The 25,616-nt window shown below is 37.8% G+C and overlaps 1 long non-coding RNA gene across 1 annotated transcript; it reads right to left on the bottom strand.

Annotated features, from left to right (window-relative positions):
* Positions 1 to 611: 611 nt before the first annotated feature.
* LOC141545687 (uncharacterized) lies at positions 612 to 9,970 on the bottom strand. Its single transcript, XR_012483110.1, has 2 exons — positions 3,717 to 9,970; positions 612 to 3,163 (listed from the first exon to the last, which is right to left on the bottom strand). It is a non-coding gene; the product is annotated as an uncharacterized LOC141545687 (long non-coding RNA).
* Between the last annotated feature and the right edge of the window lie 15,646 nt (positions 9,971 to 25,616).

Here is a 25,616-nt window from a genome sequence, read left to right as displayed (position 1 = left end):
CAATCTAAACAATAACAACTGGAATTCAAATGATATTTTACAATGCTAATTATCCAAATTTGAACCTCATAAAAATCTAAGGTAGTAGGATTGCATGATCCTAATGAATAAACTGAGACTTAGGGTGCCTTGCCCATGGTCATAAAGCCAGGGAGTATCCATGGTAGGATTTTGACCAAAATGTCTTTGATCTTTAATCCTACCCATTACTCTGCTTTTCTAAATGGACTTGAGATGGACATAGTGTTTTCAGACTAGGATGGAGTTGATTTAAACTTTAAAAAGTTGTCCCAGTCTTTTAATGAGGTTGTGGGCTAAAGATTGCCATCATGCAAAGTTTCATAACCTCTACTTTAGGTCAGGCAATTCTTATGATGGGTTCAATAGGAGCTCAAGCCAGTTTCAAAGATGGCCCCCCAGGAAAGTTTCCCAGGCTTGAGAGGGAATGTGGAATTGTCAGGTGGAGGGATTTTTATTATTATTATTATTAAGGAACAGTCACCCTATAAACTTCTGCATAAAAAATGTCCTACTGCTAGAGAAGATAATCTGATTTTGAGCCTAGTTTACAGGATGTGGTAATCTTAGAAAAACCCGTAGAAATATCTGTATTTTTATTTTTTAATATGTTAGTTCATTTTGTTGGGAGGAGTAATAGGGAAGGGTATTGGGAAAAATATAAATAATATAAAAATTAAAATAGCAACAAAAGAAATGTCAGTACCTGCAAGTCAGATATAAAAAGAAGAATCAGTTGGCCCTGATGTTTCTAGGACAAGTAAAAGTTTGAGGATACAACATGTAGAAAATAACTTAATTTACAAGAGAGGATTTACTAAGTCTTATCAATTCAAAAGGAGAAATTACTTTGGGCTGGAAACACTGCAGAGGGGATCATAGAATCATTGGAAACCATATCTAAGGTGAAAATTATATTAGAGGATATCTAGTTCAAGTTGCTCATTTTACAGAGGTCCAGGAAGCTTAAAAGATTTATCCATTAAGTAGTAGAGGTGGGGTTTTAATTTAATACCTCTGACTTTAAAGACAGTTCTTGTCACACAAGTGACACCTAAGGTAAACTTTGAAGGACTGGAGAAATGCCAGTGGGAGATCATAGGAGCTGAGGGTGGAGAGGGGAAAGCAATATTCTTAGGGGGAAGAATACTAAATATTAGGTCAAAGACAAGAAAAGGCAAAAATTTCTATTTGGGAAAAACACCCTACTCTAGTTTGTGCCCCTGTCTTGTTCTGGTTCTGTCCCACATACACAGAAGCCATATATACATTGATCCTTTTTGATTTTTTAAAAGTCTTTATTCAAACTGAGGTGGATTTGTATATTGGTCATTAGGACAGCTGAGTCCTCCTGCTCAACAGGCAACAGAGGTTCCTACAGCCTGCTGTTCCAACAGCTGCCAAAGGCCTGGGGTATCTGCTAATGGGAAAATGAGAAACTGTAGGGGTAGAATCTCTCTGTGTTAGCGGCCAGGGAGGCAGCAGGCTGGGTGGAGCTCTGGTGCCCTTGGCCTCAGACCCTGAAGAATAAATGGAGAAAGGGATCAATTTCAATGGAAAGTATAAGTCAAAGCCAAATTTTTACCCTGAAAAAATCAGCTTGTTCTCTATGGTCAGCTTGACTCCTTCCTAGCAAAATAACATGATCAGTATCCTTTTGGAGAATACAAGGCCAGTTTTGGGCTATTTCAAGTCTGCATTCTGACCATCTTCTCCTTTTTCTCTTCCTCTTCCCTTTTCAAAGGAATTGGAACAGTCCTACAATTTAGAGTTCTGATGAGTGAGCTTAAGTCTTATCTTCTCTTAAGCCAGAGCACTTTGAGACCGTAACCCGGACTTTCTAAATCAACTATCCCCTCCACCCCTCCTCTCATTTCATTTTCCAACTGAAATTCTCTTTTCTATGTTTGTCACAAAGCAAGCCCCTGAGTACAAGAGCTTACATGTTTGTATTTGTACATGTTTGTATTTGTATCCCCAGTACTTAGCACAGTGCCTGACACATTGTAAATGATTAACAATTAGCTAATAATTAATAATTCATTATTAATTAAAAGTAACAGTAATCGGTTATTAATTAATGATCAGTAGTGATTAGTTATTCATTAATGGGTTAGTAAATGATTGTTCATAATGGCATCTGATTAATAACTAATTAATGATTGATAAGGACTTTCATTTAAAGTCAGTAAATTAAATAATTATTTTAAAAATTCAGATGAAGTAAGATCTTTCTGCTTGGATTATCCACATATTATTGCTGGGAAGGACATGTGTGTTTTTAGGTCTTGTTAAAGCTCACAGTCAGTTTGCAAATCATGGCAGAGTAATAGTCTTTAATATACATTTTATTAAACTGAAGATTGAAAAATTATGGAAGAGAGGGCTTCTCAGACAATTAGATTTTTCCCCAGCCCCAGGATATATGATAGGAATGAAAAGAATATGTTGCAAGAGGTAAGCTCATGGGGATTCTGTTATTCCCTGTACTACTAGACTGGGTCAACCAGAATTCCTGGATAGAGCCAAAAGCAAAGTGAGTTTATCAGACTATTTTCTTTAAATATCATCAGAAAGGGAAAGGGACTAAAGGTCTTGGAGATATTTTAACTGGTTGATCAATTCATGATGATGAGCCTGCAATGATGTTGCATAGCACAGGTAGTGGGAGGGGGGGTCATAAGGAGAAACACCAAACATAACTACTCACAGTTATTTGGGTTTATAAAATACTTTCCTCATAAACACTCCTATAAAATATCCAAGGCAGAATATATGTAGGTACTTTATGAGATCTGTAATGTGAATATTCTTAACCCCATTTGCAGATAAGGCATGGGAGACTGATGAGTTGATGTGATCATAAAATCATACAATGATGTCAATTAATATCATTCTTAGATGGCGAATATTCTTGGAATCATTACCAGGTAAAGTGAATAAGCCTTTGCCTTTGGTACTGAATTTAGAGAGTGCTGACATATATAGTCCCTTAGTAGAGTTTTTCAAGATTAGTTAAATTAGGAAGAAAGTAGATAGCAGGATGTCCCACCCTTACTTCCTCATCACCGTAAGTAACAGGCGTACTGAAATTAATCTTCTGTCATCATTGGTGTTTGTCTTTCATTTTTGAAAAAGACATCACCTGTCCATCAGTTGGAGAATGGTTGGGTAAATTGTGGTATATGAAGGTTATGGAATATTATTGCTCTGTAAGAAATGACCAGCAGGAGGAATATAGAGAGGCCTGGAGAGACTTAAATCAACTGATGCTGAGTGAAATGAGCAGAACCAGAAGATCACTGTACACTTCAACAACAATACTGTATGAGGATGTATTCTGATGGAAGTGGAAATCTTCAACATAAAGAAGATCCAACTCACTTCCAGTTGATCAATGATGGACAGAGGTAGCTACACCCAGAGAAGAAACACTGGGAGGGGAATGAAAATTGTTAGCACTAATATCTGTCTGCCCAGGTTGCATGTACCCTTCGGATTCTAATGTTTATTGTGCAACAAGAAAATGATATTCACACACATGTATTGTACCTAGACTATATTGTAACACATGTAAAATGTATGGGATTGCCTGTCGTCGGGGGGTAATTTGGAAAAATGAATACAAGGGATAATATTATAAAATATATATATATATATATATATATAATAAAAAAAAAAAAAGAAAAAGACATCACCGTGTGAAGGGTGATATCTTGACTGGTGCCAGAATTTGATTTAGATGAGATGAATATACACAGAATCATCAACCTCACTCTCTCTTCCAGAATCACTGAAGTCCAGTGTCAAGACAAATGGAAAGATGATTGGAGATGGTGTAGGATGCAGTAGATGACATTGGCATCTTTTGAATGTGGCCAATGTGAAAATTTGTTTTGCTTCACTGTACATATTTTTTCAAAGATTTTGTTTTTCTTTTTTCCCAGTGAGAGGATGTGTGGTAAGGAAGGAAAAAAATAATTTGTTCATTGAAAAAAAAAACTTTAAAAAAAAAAGGCTTTCTAGCATTTATTTCATTTTCTAGGAAATTATGTATGTATTAGAAACTGCCTGGATTCAAGACTGTTCTTTTTATATGTTCTATCAGTTCTTCCTTAAGGTAAATGAGGTTTTCCCTATTGGGAAAGGGATTGTGGAGAAAAACAAGGGAGGTGCCAAGACTTGGATTGGGAACTCATTCAGCTCATTTAGTGAATGTTCAAAAATTAATGAGACCAAATAAAAAGGTGAAGGTACCATCTTTCTCAGGGATCAAAGAACAAAGGTCATAAGTCCTTGAAAATTACATCCTAGAAGCAGTGTGAACAAACTCCTTAAAAGGAAAGGGCCATTAGAACCCCACATCTTTCTACAAGTTCCTACTCTAATTTTGTATCATGGATATTTATTATATTTATTATAGCAGACAGAGTCCAGAACTTCGAGGAAGAGGAAGAGCCTGCCATAAGCTGGGCACATGAAGGGAGAGCTGCCCTTTGAAGGATCATCTATCCCTACATTTAGTTGTAAGCATAGTCCATAAAGTGTGAATTCTGAACTTTGGAATCGACCATGGATTAATTAGCCATCCATCAGCCTGCCACCTCAACCTTCGTTTGGAGTGCAGGATACATTTTCTGTTTGGGTTTGCTTTACATTTGCAATTACTTCACATTTTAGTAACCCTAATTGACCACTAATGCATTATCTGCCCTCCAACTACTCTGGCTAAAAGCCCAGCCAACTAGTAAAATTGAGCCTGTTTTTTCTGACATCGGTGTCGAAGATGATTTCTTAAAATCATTAGGGCTCTTTTCTTCTGAAGTCTCGCCTTACAAGAACAGTTAAGGAGAGAAGAGAAGGAAAAGCCGAGGCATTCATCAGAGGAAGCAATGCATTGCAATGTATGATTAGAATCTGGAAGAATTGGATTCAAGAGAGAATATCTTCATCCTCAGTTGGAGTGATATTACCTATGTGGTTTGTGTGTGTGTGTGTGTGTGTGTGTGTGTGTGTGTGTGTGTGTGTGAGTGTATACAGATGTGTCTCTCCCTGTCATTCATTCCCCACCTTCATAGTCTGGCACACACCCAGTGTTGAATCTCAGAGCCCCAAACAGCTGGAAATTGAAAGCCGGGGAGACAGAAGTCAAATTTTAAGTTGCAACTTGTACAAATGACTACAATCAGACAGACTTATTTGGCATGTTGGAGACAGAGACTGAAGATAGCTACCATATCACAGATGGAGGACCATACTTTACAGAAAAGATAGATAGAAGCGAGCATGGTGGCCCAAGCAGTCTCTGATTTTCTGATCCAGACTCTTGTCCAGGTTATCTGTTTACTCTACAATGTCCTCACCTTGCCCTTTTCTTGGACATTCTTCCTTTCCTTGCCTTCCTTATATCTGAAATTTCTAGTCTCGATACTTGGGGCCATCAGAAGTAGGAAGCCATTCTTATCATTCAAACAATTAGTTCCCCATGTCCTTATCCCTCCCTATAAAGGGTGAGATCCTCACTTCACGCTCTACAAAACTTGCCACCTCCAGCACCACAGAACATCCCTATTATGGCAGGGGGGGGAGCGGAGGGCTATAGAACTGAGGGATCCCCGGGAGGAAGAATGAGAGGCATAGCTTCAGCACATGGTGAAGAGAGCTACCTTGTGATAAATAACCCATCCCCTTCTTCCTCCTGCTCCGATCTGAAGATCAGCTTATCATCTTTTCTTTAAAGCACTTCATTGTCCCCTGCCATTTCCACAATCATCCTATAACTCTTTTCCCTTTTATCATTGACCATCTTCAGTCATCCTGATCTATATCTTGTCACTGGATCCAGATGGCTCCGGAGGAGAAAGCGAGACTGGTGACCTTGTACAACCCTCCCTCACTGAAATCCAATTCACTTGCATGTCATGATATCATCTCCCTGATGTCATGGTCCTCATTGAGAATGAAGGAAAAACAACAACAACAATCTTTCATCACCAAACTCCTAAAATTGATTGTCTATTCTTATTACCCTGGTTTTCTGACTTTCCCATCCTTGCAGTCTGATTTCTGATTCTGTCACTGCTCTCTCGATCTCTCTAAGATGATCAATGATCTCTTCACTGCAAAACAAATGACCTTGTCAGAATCCTTTTCTTTCCTGGCCTCTCCACAGTTGTTAACACTGTCAGTTACTGCCAGCTTCTCCTTCTGGATATTCTCTCTTTCCTTTGGCTTCTGTGTCATTGAGCATGTTTGATTCTCCACTTATCTGTCAGTCCCTTCCCAGAATCCTTTGCAGAATCTCTATCACACTAAGGTGACATCCCATATGTTCTGTTCTCTATTTTTTCTCCCTTGATGATCTCATTATCTCCCATAGATTCAATGATTATTTCTTTTTTCTTTTCTTATTTTTCTGAGACAATTGGGACTAACTAACTTGCCCAGAGTCACACAGCCAATAAGTATTAAGAGTCAGAGACCACATTTGAACTCAGGTCCTCTTGTCTTTGGGGCTGATGCTCTCTCCACTGTGCAGTCCCATCAATGATTATTTCTGAACATATTTCCAAATCCTATATAATCAGCTCTTATCTTTCTCCTGAATTCCAGTTCCATGTTACTTTTTGATGGGCAACTATACATGGATGTCCCATGGGCACCATAAAGCTAATAGGCACCAATGGAACTCATTAATATCGGTCCTTAAAAGCTTTCCTCCTCCCAAAAGTCCTGTTTTTGTTGATGGCACTCTTGTTCTTCCAGACACCCATAGTTCTAAACTTGGAGTCATTCTTGACCCTTCCATCTTCCTCAAACCCCATCCAATTGTCAATGATTGTAAGCCCTACATCCAACATAGCTCTTATGTTTATTTCTTCTTCTTTCTCATTTTAGAGAGGAGGAAATTGAGAGGTTAAATGATTGCTAAGAAATCACACTGCTTATCTGTATCTGGCAAGATTTGAATTCAGATCTTCTTCACTCTAAATCAGAGCTCCACTCTTTGTACCACCTAGATTCCATTTTAAAAAAACACTAACAGCAACACAAATTTAAGATTGAGCAGAGCATATATGTGCTGGACTGCTCTGAAATAAGACCAAGCCTCCTTCTGACCTTTTCTCTCCAAGGAGAAGAAGAAAGACCCCCTAACTGCTCTAACATCTGTTTCCTCTCCATCCTTGCTCCTTTCTTTCTATCTCCATTATTGAGTCTCTGCAGAGCACCTTGGGATTAAACTAAGAGCTATGACATAAATAATAAATGGGCTGCAATGAGGGGAAGGAGGGGAATGCAGAAGAGATTTACAGAAGATGGAATAAATATACCTCTAGCCATGAAAAGCGCAATAGGCTTCTCAGCCACCTTGTTCCCTGTATTCCAATAAAAAAAGAAGAAACTGTTGAGCAAAGATGGAGAATGGAAGGAAATGATAATGCTGATAAATTAAGGGTTGAGAACATTATTCTCTTTCATGATCTCTGTACACAGATATGCTTGCAGTCAGTCCCTCACACATGGCATTCCATCTCTTTTTACTGTGCTTTTAGACAGGTCATCTCCTTTATTAGGAATATCCTCCTTCCTCAGTTCTGCCTACTTCAAAGGTCAGCTGAAATGTTACCGAAAGGTACTAACTCTATAAGGGAATGGGTAAAGGGAAAAATAATAAGCATTTATTAAGTGCCTGCTATGTGCTAGGCACTGTGTTAAGTGCTTTTACAAATATCTCATTTGATCCTCACAACAACCCTGGGAAGTAGGTGCTGTTAATATCCTACATTATAATTGAGGAAAGGCAGTTAGGTGGTGAAGTGAATAGAATTCAAAGCTCTAGAGTCAGGAAAGCTCACTTTTCTAAGTCCAAATATAGCCTCAGATACTTACTGGCTGTAAGATTTTGGGCAAATCACTTACCCTTGTTTGCCTCAGTTTCCTCATCTATAAAATGAACTGGATAGGAAAATGGCAAACCGCTCCAGTATCTCTGCCAAGAAAACCCCAAAATGGGGTCATGAAGAGTCATCACAACTAAAAACGATAGTTGAGAAAATTAATAGAAAGAGATTAAATAACTTGCCCAGGGGCCATAGAAATGCTATGTGTCTATGGCTTAATTTGAACTCTGGTCTTCCTATCTCCAGAGCTAGTGCTCTGTTTACTGTATCACTTCTCTAGACCCTTGTAAGATAACCTGTGTTGAAATCCTGCCTCTGACATTTACTATCTGGGTGATGTCAAATGAGTTACTTTTTCCTCCTTGGTAAGCAATTTCCTCAATTGTAAAGAGAGAAGGAGGTAGACACTGGAAATAAATGGACTCTGAGGACTCTTCCAGCTATAGCTGCATGATCTTATGATCCCCCAGTTATTGTATCTGAAATTTATCTGAAGTTAAATTGTCTTTATTTTGTACATTTAAAAAATATATTCCTATATACATGTTATTTCTCCTAATAGAATGTAAACTCCATTAGGGGGGAATTTTCATTTTTTTCTTTATATCCACGGTGCCTAGGACAGTGCCTGGCATGTAATAGATAGTTAATAAATTATTGTTTGGATGCTTAGTTATAGCACAAAGAAGACATCCCAGAATTTTCATAGTCATGTGACTTTGAAGGCTGTCCATGGTATTCAACTTTATTAACATTTAAATACCCAACAAAGTAAGTGCAGTGGCCAATAACATTTTTAAAAATTAATGGTTTCTTATATGGGAAGAGAAGGGAATATTTCCCAACACTGCCACACATCCCCTCCACAGCCTGAATCTTCTCCCAAAGATGTTACAGATGTTCATGTGATCACTGAGCTGAGGTCAAATCTAAGTTCCTTAATTTGACATTCAAAGCCTTCACAAACTGTCCCCAAGATATCTCATCTTCCACTACTACCCTTAGCTCCAGATTAAATCCAGATTCTGCCATTTCCCTGCCCTCATTCTGCTTTAATGTTCCACACTGATGACCACTCTGGGTATTTGTACAGTGGACCCTTACACCATCTCCCTCCAGGGGGGAAATGGTACTAATGACTATGAAAAACATTTAATAAGTATTTACACTCATAATATTTATATTAAATATAAATAATTACTCATCAGAGCTTCCCTTGTGTTCTAGTCCCTCTTTTTGTTTCTCAAAAAGCTGGCAGAGCCCTGATTATATTTTTGGAAATTATATTTTACTGTCTAGGTATGTCCCAGCATCTAGAAGCATCTGACAAGGAAGAACAGGATTCCAGGCTCAGCTTGAGCACCCATGAGTGAATCTGGGTGAGCTCCATGATCTTGGAAGTTCAGAACTAAGCCTAAATTGCTCTAGTATCACACAAGCCTGCTTGGGGTCAGTCTGTCACATACAACTTTCCATTATAGTATTATAACATTGCTGGAAAGAGTACAAGCAACTAGAGGAAATCAGTGTGGACTTCCTGTAAGAAGATGCCTGTGGGCAACATCAGGGAGATAATTTGCTTTCCTGGAGGAGTGGCTGAAGGCAGCAGACTCCAGGAGGGAGAGAATGACTACCCATAGGAATGAGAAGGTAGAAAAGGCAATTCTTTTTAACTGGCCGGATCCACATCTCTGAGAAATATGATTCTCTCTCAATCTGCACAATCAAATTGTCTACAATGAGTCAAGGAGATGGGGAGTGTGAAAGGTAACTCCCAGCAGAAGGTCCAGCTATATCTCCGCGAATCAGAATTCATTTCCTCAAGCTCTTCATCTAACTAGGTGCTCCCTGTGTCTAAGTGAAGACGGACACTGGGCAATCTGGGCAGAATGAAGTGAGCAGTCCCAGGCTGTGCCCCTGGGGTCAGTTCCCATTCAGCCCCGGTACCTCATGCCTTCTACAACTGCTACCCTACAAAATGAGAGCTGACATACAGCATGATGGCCCAGGTCCCCTGAGATCCTCGGTCACCACAGGAGGACTTTTGTCCACCAGAGTCTAACTATTCCAATTGTAAAAAAAGGACGCACACATTTCAAAAAGATACACAAAGGATTAAAGCAAAAAAAAAAAAAAAAAGCTTCTCTTTTTGCTTCAGTGGACCAGAAACTTCATTAACCAGAGGCTGCCTATGCCCAGAGCACTCTGGGTACTTGAGCTCAAAATGCATTTAAAAATCTAAGTGGGGGAGGGGGAAAGAGTTGAGAGAGAAGGGGGACATTCCCTGGACCTAAGAGTCTCTTAGGGGCTCATCCTTTATGCTTTGTTATGGGGCCAAGGATTGTCTTTTTCTTTGAAGAAGTCTTGAAGAATGGCCTCCAACCCCTAAGTAACAGGGATAGAGAAGACATTATATGCTCTAATAGAAAGAAAATGTTCTTTAAGCCATCACAGAATTTGATCTGGGAGGAAACTTGGACATCAGACATCATTATTTAACTTTCTTTATTTACATGAAGCCTCTAGAGGTTGTGAGCTGCCCACGGTCACACCAGAAGTAAGTGGAAAAGGCAGAATTTGATCTCAGGAGCTCGGACTCCACAGTAATCTTTTCAGTGGATCACAATGAATCCCTGCTTCTCGAAAATGAATAGGAAGGAGGGGGAAGCAGCTGATATATCTGCCCTCAACTTCAGCATATAGAAAAGATGACTTCTCTCCCCTTCCACCTAAATAATTTCCACTGGCTCCATACTAGGGATCCTTTTCCAATTCTATATATACTTACATTAGTAAGTATATAAGTTAATGAAACAATCATCCACACATATAAAATATTTACTTCATGCCAGACATTGTCTGAAATGTTTATTATCTGTGCTGTAGTACTCCAAATGCAGCTGAACCCAATTAAAACATAATTGGAAAATGTTGAGCAAAATAACCCAAAATATAATAGAACATAAATAATGTTAATATGTGGCTTTCTAAATCAATATGCAGCCTACAGGGAGCCTTCTATACGCTTTAGAGGCCATAGTGATTAGAGTACAGGGCCTGAAGTCAAGAAGACTCATCTTCCTGAGTTCAAATCCAGCTTCAGACTCTTACCAGCTGTGGGATCCTAGACAAGTTACTTAATCCAGCTTGCCTCAGTTTCCTCATATGTAATACGAGCTGGAGAAGGAAATGGCAAACTACTTCAGTAGCTTTGCCACATTGAAAATGACTGACCAATTAAAAAAAGTTTCTATTTGAGTTTGATACCACTGTTCTAGGCATTAAAGATGCCCATACATATGGAAGCAATTAGTTTGCCCAATGGTTAGCACATTAAAACCAGAGTCAAGAAGATCTGAGGTCAAATCTAGCCTCAGACATTTATTTGCTGTTTGTCCCTGGACATGTCCTTTAACCACAATTTGCCTCAGTTCCTCAGCTGCAAAATGGGGATAATCATATAATATACATATATATGCATATATATAATATTATAATAATAAATGGGGACACTAATAATAATATAACCTCAAAAGGTTGCCATGAGGATAAAATAAAATAATATTTGTAAATCTTTTTAAACCTTTAAGCAGTAATATAAATGCTAGTTATTAGACAGAAGTTAAGCTGTACAATGGTTAGAGCAATGAAGCTGTCATTTAAAAGACTAGGGGTCAAATCCTGTCTTAGCATAATATAATATGGAACTGCTTTGTAAACCTTAAAGCACTATATAAATAATTACAGTTATTATTCCTAGCATTTAATTCTATTGTCCTCTACCTGTTTGGGGTAAATGGGTAACTATCCATAGCCTGCAATTCTCCCACTAAAGTACACAAAAATGTCACCCTGTTACACAGTTGCCTTCTGCTGTAAATGATTGAATGCAAATCAACATATGCTAGGTTCACTTCTTTTTTGTTTTTTCTCTCATGATTTTCCCCTTTTGTTCTGATTTTCCTCTCCCAACATGACTCATAAAGAAATGTGTGTTTAAAAAGTTAAAATGCATATACAACTAGAAGAAAAAAAATTAAATTCTGCTTGCCTCTGTTTCCTCATCTGTAAAATAAGCCAGAAAAGGAAATGGCAAACTGCTCCAGAGTTTTTATTGGGAAAACCCCACATAGGGTTACAGAGAGTCAAACATGACTGAAATGGCTCAACAAAAAGACAAAACTGAGACAAAAGTCAGACCAAGTTACTTAGTGTTTCCCCTCTCTGCTGGGCTACTGATATAAAACCTTTTATTGTGGCACAGGGTATATCAGTAACTGGGATCACAAGTGCAATCCAGCCCTCTCACTGAGTTGGCTGCTAACTTTAAGGCAGATGAGCCCCCTCCAGGCAATCAAGCTTGATTTAAAGCATTAAAAAATATATTCAGGAAGTGATTTCAACCAATATCACAAGAAAAATTGGGGGGAGGGGGAAGAGGATGAGGTTCCAGGTGGTGATAATAAACAATTATAGAGATAGAGGGGAAAGCCTGCTATCAATGAGGGGAGGAGAAGAAAGAGGAAGGAGATACATACATACACACATACATACATAGGTATGCTTTCAATTACTGGGTATGTTTGTATGAGGCGGTGTAGCTTACTGGATAAAGAGTCAACTCTGAAACCAGAAAGATCTGGATTCAAATGCTAACTCTGATCCTTCCTGCTGTGTGACCCTGGGGAAGCCACAACTTATGGTGCTCTATGATTGTGATGGGAAAAAAGGTGGCAATCTGAATTAGTCGGTAGAATTTCTTCATCTGGAATTTGACACCATTGAAACGACAGGTCTATGTCCAGTCCCTATCCATTGTCCTGTCTGTGTACTGGGATGGAGGTGATTGAACCTATGATTTTATCATTTCTGGGAAACAGAGAATTCCTGGTATGGAAATTCTCTCTACCAATGCATACCCACAACTCCTTTATAACCTAAGTTCTATGAAAACTACTAGGACGTTTCATTGAAAGAGCGACTTTTCGTGGTCATGTGGATAGTAAATCAAAGGCGGACTTTGAATCTAGAGTTTCCTAATTCCAAAGAGGTCCCTCTATCCATTATGCTACATGCGCTAACTACATTTTAATTAGCCTCATTGAGTCTGGATCTGCAATTTCTTGGTCTTCCCAACTTTCTGGGTGGAATCTTCCTCCCCTGATGCAGACTGGCAATCTGCATCATAAATTATCTGAGCCATTGAGGGGTTAAATGCTTTCTCCGTGGTCACTCAACTGGTATGTGTCAGAAGTATGATTTTAACACATCTCCCCAACCCTAAGCCCTTCCTATTATTCACCAATATGATGATGACTCTATCTTTTTAAATGCTGTTTTTAATTAAGAAAATAGATTTGATTTCAATAGCATATCACAATGGTAATGTCAAATGATTTGTTCCGAGGTACTTTTCAGAGAAATTCAGTAGTGACTTTATCTAGAATTCACTGGTAAATCTCAGCCTGCCAATTATTTGCACCACAAACAGAACACCGAGGCTCAAGAAAATTTAAAAAAATGTGTGTGTGTGTGTGTGTGTGATTTACAAGGCTTAATATCTTTAATAGAGGTTCATTTGAGTCATTTTAATTCTGAACCTTGCCCTGTCCCCTTTATTTCCTCATTTAATTAGCAGGGTAACCTTTAGCTCCCTAACACATAAAGACAGACAAGTGAAGTCAGAGTAGCTATCTATCCCTTCTGTCTCTTGACTGCCAGAGCCGATTTGATATTTTATTGGTGTAATGGGATTGGGAAGCTCTGTGGGTGCCCATGCTTTGCCTGGGGGGATTCACAGCTCTGCAGTGGCATTAGAGATGACAAGAGGTTTCCAGAACCCAGATAAGTAAAATAGATCCCAGATTCGTAAACTGTGGTTCTCGACCCCAAATGGGATCTCATAACTGAATGTGGGGGTTGCAAAATTATCATCTATTATCAGTTTATGTTTGATTTGTATAACTATTTTATATGCTTCTATACTTGAGGTTGTGTAAAAATTTCTTGGGCAAAAAGGGAAATGAATGGAAAAAGTTTAAGAAGCCCTGGGAGATGGGGCCACTGGATCCACCTTACAAGAGTAAGTATTCACCTGCCAGAGATGAATTGTTTTTCTGTCCCAATTATGAAAACACCAGAAGAGTTTATAGGAAACCTCATTAACTATTTCTGGAAAGAATTATTTAAAATGACTATCTATGATGACCCCTACTTAATCAAAAACTATATACATATGTGCACGTGCATGTGTGTGTATGTGTGTGTGTGTGTTTGTGTGTGTGTGTATGTGTATTTAGCTGATTGCTATGGCCTTAACTGGTCATTTATTCCCCATCCCCCCTCCTCCCACTACCACCACCACTTCCTGCTGGACTGAAACAAATATAAATAATTAATGCTATCCAATTACCTAAGCCAAAAATAAATAAAGCTTCAAGGGTGTGCTGGATTTCAGGGGCAATCCACCATTTGGAAAATGATTCATCTCACACGCAGGTGTCTGCATTTATAATGACATTTCTGATGTGGGGATCTCAGTAGGTACCAGAGTTAGTTAACGTTCTCTTCATTAAAGTGTGATTTGGACAGATGTGGACTGACGGGCAGAGGGCTGTTTTTATAGGGAAATCGGAACAAAGTCCCTGGTCAGCATCATGATAAATGGGTTTTCAGACAATTTGCTCTGAGCATGCATCTTGGGGGACTCCTGAGGTCACAGAATGTCTGGTGTAAGCTACACAATTTTCTTTACTTATCAGTTCCAACCAGATAGCAGACACATATTTAAACAATGAAACAAAGGAGAACAAGCATTATCATGCGCCGGCCAGAGACTGAGGGACTATATTGGCTGAGAAGTGCTTATTGGACAGAACTAGCCGGGCAAAGAATTATAATCTGATTTGGGCAGCCAGGCAGTATTGCCTATAACATGAAGATTTATCTTTAAGAGGCAAGAGGAGGGGGGGAAGGGTTGGAAGATGGGGAAAAGTCCTGAAAAAAAAGTTAAAACTTGTGAGACCTGGGCTGATCTTTTGACAAAGAAAGAATGTTCATACAAGGCAAATAGAGCAGTCTTAAGCTGGGGGATATAAGGAAACTAGGGATTTCACTCCAGGTTGGGGTGAATGCAGATGAGGGATAAATTATAGGAGTCCTCAGGGCCCACTGACCTCGTGACTCAAAGGAAATACTTGTCCTGGGAGCATTTCCATACATACAGTTTAAGGACTGGAAGTGACTAATTCAACAGCCCTCATGATCTCTCATTCCTGGACCACCATGATAGCCTCCTAATTGATCTCCTTGTCTTCACTCTTTCCCCCTCTAAATCCATCTTCTCGAAAATAATATTCCTTATTATTGCTCAGTAAGAAATGACCAGCAGGAGGAATACAGAGAGGCTTGGAGAGACTTACATCAACTGATGCTGAGTGAAACGAGCAGAACCAGAAGATCACTGTACACTTCAATACTGTATGAGGATGTATTCTGATGGAAGTGGAAATCTTCAACATAGAGAAAATCTAATTCAGTTCCAGTTGATCAATGATGGACAGAAACAACTACACCCAGAGAAGGAACACTGGGAAGTGAATGTAAACTGTTAGCACTACTGTCTATCTACCCAGGTTACTTATACCTTCGAAATCTAATACTTAATGTGCAACAAGAAAATGGTATTTACACACATATATTGTATCTAGGTTATATTGTAACACATGTAAAATGTATGGGATTGCCTGTCATCGGGGGGAGGGAGTAGAGGGAGGGCGGGATAATTTGGGAAAATGAATACAAGGGATAATGTTATTAAAAAATACTCATGCATATATAATGTCAAAAAATTTATAAATAAAAATTAAAAAAAAAGAAAATAATATTCCTAAAACAATGACCAATCAATCAGCCAACATTTATGAAGTACCTACTATGCACCAGATACTGGAGACACAAAGAAAAGAGGAAATGGGTCTCACTCCCTAGAAGCAAGTAGACTAAGCACAAATGAAAAAATAATGGATGCCTGAAAAGATTTGATCTTATTATAATGTAGAATTTCATAACAAGCAGCTCTTTGCAACAAAAATGGGCTATGTTAGTAGGTAGTGAGTCACCTGTCACTGGAGGTCTTCAAGCAGATTCTAAGTAACTACAGATTGAAGACATCGAAGAGTAAATTCACACTTTAGATGAGATTTGGATTAAATGATTTTTAAGTTCCCTCTCAATTCTAAAACTTTATGGTTAATTAAAAGAACCAGAAAATTTAGGAACTCAAACCAAAATGAATGTTGAAAACTATATTTACATATAATTGAAAAAAAAATTAAAAATTAAAAAAACAACAACCAACAACCAACAACAACAACAACAACAAAAAGAAAAAGAAATATTTCTTGATTTGATTTCCTTTAGGTCATGGCATTCAGTTCCTAAATTTTTTCTCCCTCCTTTCCTTACCTCCTCCCTCTCCAAATCTGCAAGTAGTCTGATATAAATTATAATGGACAATCATTTTAAACATAGTTCCATATTAGATATGTTCGACAAGAAAAATCAAAACAAAAGGGACAGACCACAAGAAAGAAAATAAATCGTGCAAATAATATGCTTCAGGGCTACGAGGTGGCACAGTGGATCAAGCACTGCTACTGAAGTCAGGAGGACTGGAGTTCAAATCTGACCTCAGAGACTTAATAATTCCTAGCTGTGTGACCCTGGACAAGTCACTTAACCCCAATTGCCTCAGAAAAAAAATGCTTTGATCTGCATTTCATTTACATACGTCTTTCTTTGGATATAGATGGAATTTTCCATACAGTCTATTGAAATTGTCTTGGGTATATTGCTGAGAAGAGCTAAGTGTATCATAATTGATCATCATGTAATCTTATTATTACTATGTATAATATTCTCCTAGTTCTCACTTCATTCAGCATTAGTTCATGTAAGTCTTTCCAGGCTTTTCTGAAATCAGCATGCTCATCATTTCTTATAGAACAATCATATTCTATTATCTTCATATACCACAACTTATTCAACTATTCCCCAACTAATAGGAATCCACTAAATTTCCAAGTCTTTGCTAGCACAAAAAAAAGAGCTGCTAAAAACATTTTTGCACATGTGGATTCAAAAAGCATTTATTAAGCTCCCAAATTAATATTAGGAGGAGACTCTTACATGGTAGATAGAGGGCCAAGAGACCTGCCTCAGACACAGAGGCCACAGAAGTTATTAAAAGTTAGTCATTTGAGATCTCAGTGCTTTGTGAGATATATTATATTATATTATATTATATTATATATATATACATATATATGTGTGTGTGTGAGTGTCTGTGTGTGTGTGCATCTGTGTGTCTGTGTGTGGTCTACATTAAATTGTTGATGTGAATCAGTGGAAGAACTTCCACATCAGAAGTTTGCTGCAACAGGAATCACAAATCTGGACCTCTCCCTTCCCATGTGACATTCACTGTGCTAGGTGCTGAATAAAGAGACAAAGATGAAAACAAAAACAAAATAATGTCTGTCTTCAAGTAGCTTATAATCTAGTGATGAAAACTCAGGCCCTATCTCATTTCTAAAATATATAGAGAATTGACACAAACTTATAAGAAATCAAGCCATTCTCCAATAGATAAATGGTCAAAGGATATGAATAGAATTTTCAGATGCAGAAATTAAAACCATTTTGGTCATATGAAAAAAATGCTCTAAATCTAAATTATTGATCAGAGAAATGCAGATTAAAAAGTCTCTGAGGTACCACTACACGCCTCCCAGATTGGCTAAGATGACAGGAAATGACAATGATAAATGTTGGAAGGGATGGAGAAAACTGGGACACTGATGCATTGTTAGTGGAGTTGTGAATGGATCCAACTGGAGAATAATATGGAACTATGCTCAGAGGGCTATCAAATTGTGCATACCCTTTGATCCAACAGTGTTTCTACTGGTCTTGTATCCCAAAGAGATCTTAAAGGAAGGAAAAGGACCCACATGTGCAAAAAATGTTTGTGGCAGCCCTTTTTGTAGTGGCTAGAAACTGGAAAGTGGCTGCCCATCAGTTGGAGAATGGTTGGGTAAATTATGGTATATGAATGTTATGGAATATTATTGTTCTGTAAGAAATGATCAGCAGGATGATTTTAGAGAGGCCTGAAGAGGCTTGCATGAACTGATGCTGAGTGAAGTAAGTAGAATCAAGAGAATACTTGAATACACAGCAACAACAAGGTTATGTGATGATTAATTCTGATGGACGTGGCTCTTTTCAACAATAAGATGACTCAGGCCAGTTCCAATGGTCTTGTGATGAAAAGAGCCATCTGCACTCAGAGAGAAGACTGTGGAACTGAGTATGGATCATAACCTAGCATTCTCACTCTTTTTGTTGTTGTTTGCTTGAATTTTGCTTTCTTTCTCATTTTTTTTATTTTGATCTGATTTTTCTTGTGCAGCATATTTGTGGAAATACATATACAAGAACTGCACATATTTAACATATATTCGATTACTTGTTAGGGGAGGGGTGAGAGAAAAACTTGGAACGTGGAGTTTTGCAAGGGTGAATATTGAAAATTATCTATGCATATGTTTTGAAAATAAAAAGCTTTAATTAAAAAAAAAGATATTTCAGGCCCTACCAACAGCAGGTGATGAAGAGCAGGGGTGACAGGGGTGCAGTGGGTGGGCTTCTGGATACTATCAAATCCTTCATCCTATAGCTAACAAGACACTAATCATGGGGGGGGGGGCTACCTAGGAAATAATTTTCCAGGGCATAGTTTTGGTGAAAGGGCAGCCTTCACAGCACAAAAGACCTCCTAAGTCCTTCTTCAGGGGAAGAAAGAAGAAGGGAATATTCTGAAGCTGGATTTTATAAAACTCAATCCTCTGGCAGAGTGTTTGCTACATCTGCTGTAGCATTTGTTTCCTGGGCTATGCACTGAAACAAATAGCTTTTCTCTTAACCTAACGGGCATTTTGGAATCTTCTATCAGTTTAGATTAGTACTCAGTCCTTTTCCAAGACAGTTTATTTTTTCCCCCTCTAACTTCTGTCTTCCAAGAATAAGAATATACAATTTACAGGACAGGCAAGTCAGATGGGATTTTTTTTCCTCTCTTCTGATTTGACTTCTTTTATATAGCTCTGTGCTCCCCAAATCACAGTCAGATGGACTCAATACAAGACAAGAGATGAGTTAGTCATTTAAATGTGAAAAGTTGTGAGCCAAAAGTAAGATACCAAAACAGATTTTTTTAAAAAACTAATTTACACTTTTTTTCAGGGATTTGGAACAGAAAGAGAAATAAGCTTAAAGGGTTAACATAGGCTTCAACTTCAGAGTCTATGTTAGATGTTTCCTTGAGAATAAAAAAGCTTTAGTGAAAAGAACTATTCTTCTGTGTAAGTCCCCGAATGAGTTGGGCAATTTTTATTCTGCGTGGGTCTCATTTTCTTCACTTAAAAATGAGGGATTTATTCTCCTGTTAACAGAAAAAAGAACTATAAAAACAGAATATCATATACATTGTTAGACAGCTACTCTTTTGGTTGTTTTTGCTTAATTGATTGTCTTTGTTAAAGGAGACTTAATTTCCAGAGTCAGGGAGGGGGAGACAATATCCAAAAATGACTGTGATATCAAAATGAAAGGGATCAAGGAAAGGCTTTTATCCTTTCTCATCTGAACTGCTAATAATAGCTGCTAACTGGCCTCCCTGCCTCCAGTCTAGCCAACACTTCAACTTCACAGTGCTGCTTTTAAAAAACAATCCTAATATAACACTCTCATCATGTGATTTCTTCGTTCAAAAGCCTCCAGTAGTTATCCATGAAATAAAATAGGAAGTCCCTTATTCTGGCATTTGAGGCTCATCAGAATCTAAATGAAATCAGAATCTACCTTCCAATCATTTTTTTCATATTATTATTTTTGTGTAATTTTCAAACCAATAAATATGTCATAGTCTATTGTTTTCCTGACACTCCCCATTATCCATTTCTTTCTCACTTTCTCCATGCCTGAAATGGACCCCCTGACCTTCTGAAATAGTTCCCTTCCTTCAAGACTCTCTAAGACTTTCCCCATAAATGTATCCCTTCTCTTTCACTTCCTTAAGCTAAAAGGGATCTTCCTCTTAAAATTCCCTAGATCAGTGTCCCCAGACCTTTCATTCATATTCTTCCCATTCTGCTTTGTATCACAGTTAATTACATATCAGTCTCATCTCTCCCTCATTATACTATAAATTCCATGAGAATAGAAACAATGAGTTAATTGGTTTAATGTGTTAGGTTTTTTTTTATCCTCTCTAATTATCCTGTCAAAAATGAGAACTTGCATTTCAACAAACATATTATTATTATTAGTCATTTATGTAGCATTTTACCCCTTACAAAGTTGCTTTATACATATTATCTCCTTTGATGCTCACAACTTTATGAAGCAGGTATTATAGATAGGCAGATAGGTGGCTTAGTTGGCCTGAAGTCAGGAGAATATTTTCTTGGGTTCAAATCTAACCTCAGACACTTGGTAGCTGTATGACCCTGAGCAAGTCATCTTACTCTATTACCCATCTGTAAAATGAGCTGAAGAAGGAAATGACCAACTACTCCAGGATTTCTGCCAAGAAAGCCACTCTGGTATCTCTGACAAGAAAATCCCAAATTGAACTGTGAACAGCAATTATATGCTATACCCATTTTACAAATGAGAAACTGAGGCAAAAAGTCACACAGCTAGTAATCTTTACTATCTGCAAGGACTCAACACTAAGAATAGAAAGATTAAATAAGACATTGTCTCCAGTGGTATTTTTTTGAATGTTTATTATATGTCCAACACAGCACTCAAGACAGTGGGAAACCCCAAAAGATAAAGTTCCTTTTATCAAGGAATTTATATTCTTAGCAGTATAACAAGACTAACACATAAAATTAGATGCAAAGCTCACATATGAGACCAAGAAATGAAACTATATTAATAATTGGTCTTCATAGAATACAAATATCTATTTTGTGTTGGACAAATGTGAAGATACATTGTAGTTTAACCATACATCTATATTTAGTCTCTTTATTCCTAGTTGTTGAGAAATCTGAATCTTTCTATGCTACTTTTATATCTATATGTATTAGTGACATTTCACAAGTAGTTTAAAAATAAAATGACCTTTTTTCAGTTGTCCTCAAGAAAAGAAAAGGAAAAACAAAAAACAAATATCTCTTCACAACAACTTCTGGCAGGTAAATGTATATATTATTCCTATTTTACAGATGAGAAAATTGAGGAAGAGATTTAAGTAACTTGTATAGGGTCGCATAGCTAACAAGTATCTGAGGTTGGATTTAAACTCAGTTCTTGCTGCTTCCCTATTTAACAATCCATCCACTATAACACCTAGCTACCAGCAACAGATTGTTAGAGGTGGTCACGCAAGAACTGAGACTTCAAGAATAAATAGGAGGAGAGAGTGAGCTTTCCTTCCTTTCTTCTCCTTACTGAAACAGAGGCAATAGGATATAGTAGAAAGAATACTGAATTGGACCTCGGGAGATATGGATCTTAGTCCAATATCAAATATCAGCTGTATCAAAGGCCTCATTATGGACTTGCAGGGCTTGATTTGTTAAGACCCAACATCAAATTCATTTTTAACACTTATTATTGTGACTCTAAATCTCTTACTCTGCCCAAGTTTCCCCACTTGTAAAAGGTAGAGATTGAGCTAAGTGATCACATGTTTCCCATAGCTAAAGCAATAACTCTCAGGGCCTCGGAGAGTTCGCCATTTGCAAGGCAAAGGGGTTAGATTAGATGAATCCTTGAGCCTGAGGAAATATGGGATAAAGACCTATCAAACGCAGTAGACACTCATTCGAACAAAGCCCTGCTAACTGTCTGGAGTGGGGAAATTTTGATACAATTTAAAATGAAATCCCTTGGACCTTCTAGATATTTTGTTTTAAATCAGCTCTATACCAAAGGCCCCATTCATTATATTGACAAGCCAAACTCAGACCCTGCATGGCCCTAGTGACTAAATAAAGCTGAACCCCACAGTTGTGATTTCATAAATTTGTCCAGTAAATCTGGCAGTGAAACATTTTATTAGGTAGAAAATGCCATACATAAGTTATTTATTCACCCATCAAAACATGAATAAAATGGCTGTTTTATAAGAGTAAATTCTTGTTCTATGGTCTGTCTGTTCCAAGCTCACAGCATGGTTGGTTGATAGTTCCATTTGGTTTCATTTTTACATCTGCATCCAAAAGAAAAATAAATATGACCAGTCCATGCAGAGGTCTTAAGTCATTTAACATTAGAAGCCCCTTTCAATAACGCATTAAAAATAAAATATATTCTTTAGGCTAAATATGGATAATTAATATTTTATGGGCTACGATCCACAGAAGTCTTTAGAAGTATTGATTGCTTCCTAAATCCATTATATGCTATTCTGATCTCAATTAGCTGGAGACAATCTGCTCCTCAGTGATGTTGATTTTGGCAACATGGTATTTTATAGATGGGATAAACTCTTCCAACCTTCAAATTTTAGCAGTAGGCATTTGGAAGGTACAAACAGGGATGATTTCCCAAAAGAGCGCCATGAGCACCTCTTTGCTACTGACATCTCAGTTCTCTGTACAGCCAGACAATTCATGCTGATATAATTTGCAAACTGTTTAAAGTACATTATCACACTTGATTCTTACAACAAGCCTGTTTATACAGATAGTAGAGGTATCCTTATCTCCATTTGACAGATAAGGAAACTGAGTTAAATAGCTCTGACTAGTAAGAATATGAGGCAAATTAGAACCCAGGGTTCTTTTTAATCCAAATTTTATACTCTTTCCATTTTGTCATGCTGTCACAGACCTACCATTATTTAGTCCTGCGGGTTTGGTTTGGTTTTCTTATTAATAATTCTGTATTTGTGGAGATGGAGTTTTAAACACAGCTAGTCAGGATAAGAGCTAAAAACTTGGGTACATGGAACATGACAAAATTATATGATGCATATAAGAATTGGTGCTGGCCTAAAAATCAAGATAACTTGGTACAGTTGAATGAGAAATAGATTTGAAGTTAAAAAAGATTTTGGCTGCCTTATGAAGTAGCCCCCTTGTTAAATGTTTTCAGGTAAAGAGCTCTTGGCAGGTATCCTATGGTGGGAGTTCCTTTTGGGTACATAAAGGTTGAATTAACTGATCTCCTAACTTGCAAATTCTGTGATTCTGGATTCGCATCTTATCTCTCTTACTCAAATGATCTTGGACAAAGTCATTTAAATTCTCTAGTCCTGAATTTCCTTGCCTGAATATAAAGAAGGCTCTACAGGAGAAATTCCAGTCCAGACCTGAGAACCAATTATGAAGGCAACATAATAGAACATGTGGCATTTTTAGTCCATGATCAAACTGAAGTTTCCTCAATCAACTTGATGGGATTATAGGCTATTGACATTTAGAAAAAGATAAATAATGAGACACAGAAACATGTTTTAAAATTAGCTGAAAGACAGAGACAGAAAATGGAGATTTAAAAATCAACCATATCCCATAATAACTCTAGGGGCAGCTAGATGGTACAGTGGATAAAGCACCCACTGGCCCTAAAGTCAGAAAGACCTGAGTTCAAATATAGCTTCAGATACTTAGCACTTACTAGCTGTGAAACCCTAGTCAAATCACTTAAGCCCAATTGCTTCATGAAAGAGAACCGAAAGAAAGAAAGAAAGAAAGAAAGAAAGAAAGAAAGAAAGAAAGAGAGAGAGAGAGAGAGAGAGAGAGAGAGAAAGAAAGAAAGGAAGGAAGGAAGGAAGGAAGGAAGGAAGGAAGGAAGGAAGGAAGGAAGGAAGGAAGGAAGGAAGGAAGGAAGGAAGGAAGGAAGGAAGGAAGGAAGGAAGGAAGGAAGGAAGGAAGGAAGGAAGGGAAAGAGAAAATAAAAACAAATTATTCCCACTGTGAAATTCATCTCTTGATGATGTAATAAGTCTTAAGGGAAGAGTTAGCACTGGAGCAGTGCCAGCTTGGACAATTGCTTCATGGGTAACTACAAGGTCAAGAGTTTCTGATTTTGAGACTCATAGGCATTGGATTGTCTATTGAAAAAAAGATTTCTTGATGTTCTCTGTTCTTTGAAGAAAGGATGTAATATGTAAATGAGTATTGAACTACATGGCCACTAAGGTTCCTTCTGGTCTTAAATATGGATCTTATGAGCAAACCTGCTGATCTAAAGATAGCCAAAATAGTATAGTACCAAGAATACTGAGCTGGAAGAACAAGGAAGTCTGGTTTCCAGTTTCCAGTGCTGGTTCTATTTCTATCAATCTTCTCCAGGAAGTTACTGAACCTTTCTGGACTTCAGCTTATTTGTCTTAAGTTAAAGAAGTCAGATTGTGTGATCTGTCCCTCTTGAAATTCCTTTGCATACTTTATATTTGCCTAATTGCATACATGCTCCATTCCCACCCCCACTAGAATTCAGGGACTGTATCATTATTGTCCTTGTGTCCGTTGAGACTAGTACAAATGTCTGTTGAGCTGGATTGAACTGAACTGAAATGAATCAGCCATCTCTAATGATCTATGGAAATTTTCTCTCTTCTAAAGAAGCTCAACATCATCACTCTTATTCAGTACTTTTTGAATCTCCAAAGTTCTCTTTCCAGTTTTGAAATTTTATGTATTTCCCTGAGTTTCCCCTGGCTAGAGAACATCCCTGGAGTCCCATCTTTATTGGCTATATCTATTTCCGAAACATTTCCATGTTGAGTACCAAAGCCAAGCTCAAAAGCTTGCCTCAAGGGGAAAGGCTCTCCTTCTTTACTGGGCAATGGAAATCAGCTATGAGTTGAGGCAAAGTTGAAATGAAAAGTGTTTGGCTGTCTTTCTGGAAGTGAAATAATATTTTTAAAAGCAACTCCTATCAATTGATCTCCCTAGCAAGCATTCTTACAAAATTAACAGCAGCCACTTGGCCTGCAAACACAAGGAACAAAAAGATTCTTTTGGCTCATGATTTGTCTTCTAAACATCCACTTCTCTATGTCCAGGAGCAGAGCCTATTAGTCTCAAAGATCACATTTCACTAGTGACCTTGGAAGTGTGATTCAACATCTCTTTTTGCAGTAATAAGATCTTTTAACTGAAAGTGATCATTTTATGAGGCTGATATATCACAAAACAGCCAATAAACCAGCTAAAGCCCTGGGAAAAAAATCAATTTGCCTGGAAGTTGGCATCCAATCCAGGATTAAGAAGAAATGAATTGGTGTTCAGAGAATGGTGTTTGCCAGTGGTTTGGGGACATGCCCAAAACTACTACTCACTCATCAACTACAAGGATGTCTACAGGCAATGGGGAAACACTCAGCAGCCCCTGAGGGCCTATATGGCTAATGGCCAGCCATCCTTCTCCAAAAGTAGCACCAAATCACCAAATGCTTAGTGGGATATTTGCTGATGCTACAAAAATATCTTCATTCTCCCTCTGATCAAAACCAATCATGATGATGAAAATAACTGACATTTGTAATGTGCTTTCAAGTTCACTGAATGCTTTATATAAATCATGTCATTTTAACCCTAAGATAGAGATTCTACTTGTCAAGTCATCGTCATCTTCATTCAACTGATGAAGCTCAGAGTCACCCAG

The sequence above is a fragment of the Sminthopsis crassicaudata genome, chromosome 6, assembly GCF_048593235.1.
Source record: "Sminthopsis crassicaudata isolate SCR6 chromosome 6, ASM4859323v1, whole genome shotgun sequence".
Lineage (NCBI taxonomy): Eukaryota > Metazoa > Chordata > Mammalia > Dasyuromorphia > Dasyuridae > Sminthopsis > Sminthopsis crassicaudata.
The sequence above is the reverse complement of the archived record's forward strand: the minus strand, read 5'-3'. Positions and strand labels throughout refer to the sequence as shown.